The 8,998-nt window shown below is 38.0% G+C and overlaps 1 long non-coding RNA gene and 1 other non-coding gene across 3 annotated transcripts; both read left to right on the plus strand.

The window, feature by feature from the left end:
* Nucleotides 1-31: 31 nt before the first annotated feature.
* On the plus strand, nt 32-8,785 carry LOC141570570 (uncharacterized). 2 transcript variants are annotated; one of them, XR_012494709.1, is made up of 3 exons: nt 32-246; nt 2,291-2,378; nt 7,037-8,785. It is a non-coding gene; the product is annotated as an uncharacterized LOC141570570 (long non-coding RNA). The 2 variants fall into 2 exon arrangements; XR_012494708.1 differs by lacking the exon at nt 7,037-8,785 and having other exon boundaries at nt 2,291-2,545.
* TRNAQ-CUG (transfer RNA glutamine (anticodon CUG)) lies at nt 315-386 on the plus strand. Its single transcript has one exon. It is a non-coding gene; the product is annotated as a tRNA-Gln (tRNA).
* Nucleotides 8,786-8,998: the final 213 nt, after the last annotated feature.

Raw genomic sequence — 8,998 nt, forward strand, 5'->3', positions numbered from 1 at the left:
TTAGGGGAAGTGCTTCCGGGGGGTGGTGCCCTGCCCCTGAGCCTACGAAGGGCGGTGTGCTCGGAAACGGCGTCCGTTTTCAGATTCTTACCCCCCTCCCAGAGGTTCAGAGGAGAAACTGAGGCTTTGCTCGCCGAGCTGATCATAATCCTAACAGCCGCTCACCACACTCTTGGTGGTCTCGCCCTCCTTCCTCCTGCCGCCATCCCGGGGCTCTGGGGAGAGCGTCAACCCCGGCTCCAAATGGTAGGTTTGTGAATGGGGGCGGGGTTCCCTAAGAATTAGAGAGCCGAAGGCGGCCGCACACGTGTGGTGGTTCCATGGTGTAATGGTTAGCACTCTGGACTCTGAATCCAGCGATCCGAGTTCAAATCTCGGTGGAACCTATACCCTTCCCTTTTTTTCTCCCTGGCCAACGCTTTTCATTTTTCTGCTTAGTTGCTAAGTGATTGTTATACAACTGTGGTATATATCGCCTTGAACTCAGTGGAGAGGGAATTTCACAGAATTTAACCTTTGCCTAGGAAGACCTCACAAATGTCCCCCTTCAATTCTGTACTTTGTGTTGCCTGGGTGTCTCCTAAGGAGCCTCTTCTCCCCTTTTTTAACCTGGGTCCTCTGCCTCAAACCTAATTGAAAAGCTTCAATTAAACTTGATTCCTTTTGCTAGAATTTTCGACCTCCGATATCATGCAAGGGCAGGCGCTTTTCACTCATTCCTGTTCTCGGAAATCTCCAGATGTCATTCAGAGAATTTCGCCCACCCGCCTCATCAAGATTCATCAAGAACTTCTTAAGCCCCATTTGTCAACCTCTAAGCTAAACTCGTTTACATAATTATTTCATTTAACACGCAGAGCAAAGGATGGCAATTTTCATTTTAGCGGAAATGTGGATACTGAGACAATGATTTGCCCAAGATCATAGCATCAGGGCCTCCCTGGATTTAAAGAGAGTTTTATTCTAAAAAGTTTTTCCTATTGCTTTGCCACACCCCCATCACCTATATGCATACCCTCAATATACACTTGAGCAGGGGTGCCTGTTATAAGCAGAATGATGGCTCCCTAAAGATGTCCATTTCCCAATCCCTGGAAACTGTGGCTATGTTCAGTTACATGGCAAATGGAAATTAATGTTGCAAATCAACTGATTTTAAAATAGGGAGATTATGCTGATTGTCCAGGTGGGCCTAATGTTGTCATAAGAGTCCTTAAAAGTGGAAAAGGGAGGCAGGGGAGGTTAGAGTGATGCAGTGTGGAGGGCCTTCTAAAAAATAATATAAACAGAGCCACTTCAAAATGGTGTCCAAGCTGCAATCCCAGAGGAACTACCTTGCACACCTTACTCAAACCCTTGTGATGTTAAAACTGGGCAAAATAATCTTTGGACTGGACCTAAAGCAGCATTGTATTCCAAAGCAACTGTTTGCAAAACTAACAGGAAGCAGATATGATCACAGGACTGAAAATTAAGGATATTCTTCTGAATTAGCATCATCAGTATGTTAACTTATCTGTACATATATTCCTTCCTAAGGAAATTCCTTCCTTAGCTTAACACCCATAGAAATTCCTTCCTTCTATTCATGTAATGATTCCCCTTCCCTTTCTCATAAATACGCCTTGCTTTCATCTCCTAATCAGAACACTATTTGGGTTTCTCTTTCTGAACCAGTGCTTCCCAAATAGTTATTGTTTTGGATCTCAAATAAAGGCTTGTTGCCTCTCACTTTGGCCTTTTTTTTAAGGTTAACAGCTTTGTAAAAAAAAAAAAAAAAAAAAAAGGAGGAAGAAACAACAGGAGAAAGTGAGTGGAGTCACCTTTGCTAAGCAATGTCAACAAACCAAAACTTAACAATCATGCTAATTGCAGTTTCAGCCTCTCCCAGGCATAGATTTTTTAGAAGATTTTAATTAAAATATAGCTAGCCTGCACTATTATATTAGTTTCAGGTATACACCATAGTTATTCAAATCGGGAGTAGAATTTTTAACCAATCTGTCTGGCAGTCTGGAATTTCTTCATCAATACTATGAGGTAATCTGCATGATAAAACGCCTGCCATTTTCTACCAAGAAGAATGTGACCTGGCCTAAAAATAATCCTTTCTTTTCTTTTGCTAATAACACCCCTGCCATACCTTCCTGCCTATAAAAGTGTTCCCATTTTATACAACCCAATGGGACACCTTTCTAGTTGCGAGGTAAGATGCTGTCTGATTCATGAATTGCTTAATAAAGACAATTAGATCTTCAAATTTACACCATTGAATTTTGTTCTTTAACAGCCTCAGCCAACCCTTGTGGCCTTGAAGATGGAACAGAAGAAGGGGGCCAGGAGCCTAGGAATGCAGAAGTTTCGAAAAGATGGAAAAGGCAAGGAAATGGATTTTTCCCTAAGGGCCCCAGAGGGACCACCACCCTTGATTTTAGCTCAGTATCACCAAGTTTGTGGTAATTTGTTATAGCAGCAGTAGAAAACTAATCCAGTACCATTTTCAGTGCTTTCTATGACAGTATACTGCAATAAAAGGTTTATCTAAGGCCTAGATACTGCCTGTGTAGGGGTGAGCATTATCCACATTGGAGAAGAAGCACAGTATGCAAGTAGCCAAATATTATGTGTACTACAGATTATTTATAAGACACATTCCTGGCCCTACTCAGGTGGGTACATTAGATGGGCTCAAGAAAAGGGGAGGAAATCAATAATGAGAGTTCTGGTGATACGCCCCACAGTTCAAAGAAACAGATAATTCGGAAGAACTCCCTGGAGGAGGAGGAACTAGCATTGACCCCTGAAGGAAGAAGCAGGGAAGGAAACTCATTTTGGGAAGTGAAGGAATTTAGATAAGAACAAGTTGAGGAAAGCCATTAATGCCAGAAGAATAATTATGAACTTATCCCCTTAAGTCACAGTTTCTCAATGTCTGTTCTGTCAATAGTGTTCCTCAAAAGAAGGATTGCATGGTCCAATAAATTGAGAACTACACACTGTCTCTCCCTGCCCCCTTAGAAGTTCCCTTAACACATTGGCATTTTAAACACTAGCTATTTCACTCTGAAGAAATCTTTTTTTAAACTGTTAAACACAACATTTACCAAATTCACCAGACCACAGAATTCTCTTCCCATGGAACACCTGTTAGCACCAACTTTGGGAAAGCCATCAAATGTTTGTGGACAGGGTTGATTGAAGTAAACCCGGTCTCCGGAAAAGTAAGCTGGCTGTGAGCTGCAGGAAAAGGGTAAAGAAAGACTGAAAGTATGAGTATTAATTAGAAAGCTATTAGAATTAACCAGGCCCAAACTAATAGAAATGGGGTATAGCTATGGGAATAGAGAAGAAAAAGAAAAATCAAAGGCTGTTGTGGAAAAAATGGTAAGTGGATTCCAACGACAAAAAAGAAAATTAGGGTTTTACTTTCTTGGGTTTTTTGGAGAGAAGGGGTAGGAATTGCTTGATGTCTTTTTTTAACCTCTCAAGAAATATAAGAATTTAATGTAAATGACTTAATACCAAATTATAGAATAAATCCTTCAATTTCTCCTCCACTTCCATTCCTATTCCAACCCCAGAGATAAAACTGCTTTCTTTAAATAATATAATCATGCGCCAGCCACATAACCATGTTTGGGTCAACAGCAGACCATAAGATTAGACTGTATAGCCTAGGTGTGTAGTAAGCTATACCATCTAGGTTTCCGTAAGTGCACTCTGCACAACAACAAAATCGCCTCGTGATGCACTGTGCATAAAATCAGGTTATGTGGACTGTTCTTCATCTTGAAAAATCTTTCCACATTAGTCCATACTGAGTTATTTGCTGCATAGTTTTCCTTAGCAAGCATGTACCATAGTTTGTCTAACCATTCTCATTCCCTTACCTGTGGATATGGTAAATACTAAGGGTTCACTAAATAAAAACCTATTCCTAAGTCATTTCTTCCTTGCCCACTTCCCCCTTTGAGGCTGGAAAAGCCAAATGTTCATTTTCCCGGCTATGCTGAAGTATTTTACATATAAATATAAAAATACACTAGCAATATTTTTAATTTTTGCCCCAGGTTTGCCCAATAATTCCCACTTCTCTGATACCTAGTGAGTATAAACTTTTTCTCTTATGTTTTTTAGACATTTATATTTCCTCTGAATTGCCTGTCAATATCCTTGTTCATTTTCTTGTTGGATTGTTTATCTTGATGTGAAGGATCTCTTTATATTCTTACCTTTTAATCCTTTCCCGGTTATAGCATAAATATTTTCTCCAATTCTATCACCTGATTTTTAAATTTTATTAATGATGCTTTTTTCAGTACCGAAGTTTTAAATTTTTATTTAATCAAATCTCAGTCGTTTCTTTTTTCTTTTTATAAATTTTTTTTAATTTTTCAATTACAGTTGACATACAATATTATATCATTTTCAGGTGTACAGCATAGTGATTAGACATTTATATAACTTATGAAGTGATCACCCCAATAAATCTAGTACCCATCTGACACCATACATAATTATTACAATATTATTGACTATATTCCTTAGGTTATACCCTACATCCCCATGACTATTTTGTAACTACCAATTTGTACTTCCTAATCCCTTCAACCTTTTCACCCATCCCCCTAACTCCCCTCCTACCTAGCAACCATCAAAATGTTCTCTGTATTCTATGAGTTTCTGTTTTATTTTGTTCTTTAGAGTCCACATGTAAATGAGATCATATGGCATTTGTCTTTTTCTGTCTGACTTACTCCAGTCAGCACAGTACCCTCTAGGTCCATCCATGTTGCAGATGGCAAATTTCATTCTTTTTTATGGCTGAGTAATATTCCATTGTATATATGTACCACCTCCTCTTCATTCATCCATTGACAGACTCCCAGGCTGTCTCCACATGTTGGCTATTGTAAACAATGCTGCAATGAACACATGGATGCACATGTCCTTTCGAAGTAGTGTTTTGGGTTTCTTACAATAAACAACCAGAAATAGTCTTACTGGGTCCTTCTTTGTCTCTAGTTATAGCCTTTGTTTTAAAGTCTGTTTTGTATGGTATAAGTATTGCTACCCCAGATTTTTTTTTTTTTTTCCATTTTCATGAAATATCTTTTTCCATCCCTTTACTTTTAGTCTATGTGTGTCTTTTGAGCTGAAGTAAGTTTCTTGTAGACAGCATATATATGTAGGGGTCTTGTTTTCTTATCCACTTAGCCGCACTGTCTCTCTTTTTCTTCTTCTCAATTTCAGGTGTAAAAAACAACATAGTGATTAAACATTTATACACATGTTAAACATTTAAACACAAAGTGTTAACCCCAATAAGTTTATTACCCATTTAATACTGTGCATAGTTATTACAATATTATTGACTATATTCTCTATACTGCACTTTACATCCCCTTGACTATAATTATCATTCCCTTCACTTTTAATCCCTTCACCTTTCTCACCCAGCCCCTCAACCCCTCTCCCATCTAGTAACCGTCAGTTTGTTCTCTGTATCTATGACTCTGTTTCTGTTTAGTTTGTCCGTTTATTTTGTTCTTAATATGGTCATATGGTATTTGTCTTCCTCAGTCTGACTTATTTCACTTTTCGTAATACCCTCTAAGTCATTCATTTTGTCACAAATGGTAAGATTTCATTCTTTTTATGGCAGAGTAATATTCCATAGTATGTATGTGTACCACATCTTCTTTATCCAATTGTCAGTTGATGGGCATTTTGTATGTTTCCATATCTTGGCCATTGTAAATAGTGCTGCAGTGAATATAGGGGTGCATGTATCTTTTCAAATTAGTGTTTTGGATTTCTTTGGATAAATACCCAGGAGTGGAATTGCTGGGTCATAAGGTAATTCTATTTTTAATTTTTTGAGATACCTCCATACTTTTTTCCATAGTAGCTGCACCAATTTGCAATCCTACCAACAATGCACAAGGGTTCCCTTTTCTGCACATGCTCGCCAACACTTGTTTTTTCATTTATTGATGATAGCCATTCTGACTAGTGTAAGTGATATCTCATTGTGGTTTTAGTTTACATTTCTCTGATGATTAGTGATATTGAACATCTTTTCATATGTCTACTGGCCAGATGTATATCCTCTTTGGAGAAATGTCTGTTCAGGTCCTCTGCCCATTTTTTAATTGGATTGTTTGGGTTTTTTTGGTGTTGTATGAGTTGTATGAGTTTTTTTTTTAGATTTTAAATATTAATCCCTTAACAGATGTATAATACCGTCTCCCATCCAGTATGTTGTCTTTTCATTTTGTTGATGGTTTCCTTTGCTATGCAAAAACTTTTTAGTTTGATGTAGAGTCCCATTTGTTTATTTTTTCTTTTGTGTCTCAGTCATTTCTTTTATGGCGTGTGGGTGTTGCATTTTGAATAAGAAGCCTTCTCCACACCAAAATTATTCAAAAGTTGTTTTCTTTAAATATTTTTATAATTTTTTACTCCATCTGGGTTGATTTATATGGAGGATGACGTGAAGTAGGGATCTAAATTAATTCCACATGGATAGCCAGTTGTTTCAACTTCATTTATTTCAATAGTCCATCTTTTTTCCCACTGATTTGAAATGCCTGATTTATTATTAGTAGTAAGTTTCACATATAAATGAGTCTGTTCTTGAATTTTCACACCGTACTTCTGGCAGCCACAGAGGATCGCTGCTCAGATGTCTCCAAGACGGAGTCTATGGTGAGACGTGTAGTGAGCTGACCGTCTTCAGCTGCCACGCCTCCAAGATCCACTACAATGTTCACACTGAAACCGTGCTCCCTCTAGACTGTTCCCAGACAATGACTGAGCACAGTGAGGGTACTAGAGCTGAACCAATTCTGTCCAAAATAGGGCTCTTCTAATGGGCAATGTTTGCTCTGGAGCTCTCCTTTGGCCTGGCTGAGATTTTCTCAGAAATGCATTACAGTCTGAGGTTCTTCCTACCCAATCCCCCTTTCCTTGCATAGATATTGGACCTAAATTGTGATCTGAAGGCCCTCCTTCTCCCTTTTGTCCTTCACAGGAATTTTCCCCAAATGATTCTCTTACACTCCGAATTCATCTGTTCTCAGCTTCTGGAGGACTTGGTCCTGATACAGTCCCATGGGTCACGTTTTATCCCTATGCTGATGTACTGCTCTGATGATTATAGTCTACGTGGACGTCTCGTACGTGGTACTATTAGGTTGGTGCAAAAGTAATCGCTGTATAAAAGGTTAAAAATAATTGCATCAACTGCAATTACTTTTGCACCAACCTAATGAGTAAATACTTGTACAGTGTTTAGAATAGTGCCTGACACATAGTAGGAACCATGTGTATTTGATAAATAAAAATAAATACGGTAACTCCCTCTCACTGTTTTTTCTTTCTAAACTTTGGCTATTTTTAAAGACTTTCTTTTTCAGATGAACCTTAGCGTAAACTTAAGTTCCAAAAGGATTCATATTGGGGTTTTGATTAGGGTTTCATTACTAATCATTAAGAATGCATTTTTTAGAAATGAAATACAGAAGTTAGATAGGACTTACAAAAATATGAGAATCTGCCTTAGAAGATAGCCAGAGCGATCTGAGGTTTAATATCTATTTGGAAACGTGATTAACAGAAACAGGGAAGTGAGGAGAAGGAAAAAAAAAAAAAACCAGGAAAAGAGCAAAAATGGTGACTTTAGTTTATGGCATGTCTAATTTAAACAGTTGGTCAGAAAACAAAAAGGAAAGATCCAGTAAAAGGTCTGGAAATATAGATTTAGAAATATCTTAGCCTTAGACTATGTGGAAAAGCAAGATCTGGAACACATCCCACCCTCCACAGCCTGGGGGGCAACTTCATATGGTTGTTGAAAACAAAGTGGGCGCTGATAGGTCTGTGTTTAAACTCAGCTCAGTTCACTTGTTATCACCTTTAATAATATACCTAATCCTGCTGAAGCTCAGTTCCTTATCTGTAAAATGAAGACTAACAGGAATATTGAAAAAGCATATGCATAGGTGTTAGAACCATGCCTGGTGCATAGTAAATGTTTAGTTAATTCATCAGGTTTCAACAGGGGTCAGTTTGCCCTGGGGAATTTGATCATGTCTGGAGACCTTTCTAGTGTACATCTGGGAGGCCTGACTGGCATCTAGTGAGTAGAGACCAGGGATGCTGCTAACATCCTACAGTACACAGGACAGCTCCCCCACAACAAAGAATTATCTGGCCCAAAATATCAATAATGCCAATGTTGAGAACCATGAGTTAACAGTAAGGATTAGCCAGAGGCCAAGCCAGGGTCCATGATAGGAAAAGAGCAGGATGCTAGGAGCATCCCCTCTCTATCCCAGTTCATTTTTGAAAAGCCAAACATGCTCCCCAGGCCCCAAGAAGGAAGAATGCCCAGGACAGACACACTTCCCTTCAGTATCCCATAAAGCAGGACCCAGGGATCCACCAGCCTGACATATGTGGTTCCTATTTATTTAGTAAACAGACCTCAGTATTCTAATTCTTGACCCAAAAGGATTTCTACAGTGTCAATCACTTTGTAACTATTTGTGAAAGTTACAAGTTTCATGTAATTTTTTCTAATGATACTAGGTTTGTTTCACAATCAAAAGAATTTTTTGAGAGAGAAAAGTAAACAGACATTATGAAGTGGTCAAATTTGTTTCCTGTGCTATTTATCTTTTCTATTAAGTATTTATTATAAGGTAACATTGTATACAAGATCAGGAAATTCTCAACTTTGATTATCTAATTACAGTCACTACAGCACCCACTAGTCTTAAAGAAATGTTAATATATATTTATATATAAATATATTTAAATTATAAAAATTTATAAAATACATGTGTATTATAAACAGGTTAATATTTATACCCAAATGCTATGTAGCGCAAGCATAGATTTCTTTTCCCCATATCATGAAATCTCAATTAGAATAACTTCTTTTATAACAGTTTATTCTTCACATATTCTTAGCCTCCTAGGTTTGGTACTC

Source organism: Rhinolophus sinicus, linkage group LG03, assembly GCF_036562045.2.
Source record: "Rhinolophus sinicus isolate RSC01 linkage group LG03, ASM3656204v1, whole genome shotgun sequence".
Classification (NCBI taxonomy): domain Eukaryota; kingdom Metazoa; phylum Chordata; class Mammalia; order Chiroptera; family Rhinolophidae; genus Rhinolophus; species Rhinolophus sinicus.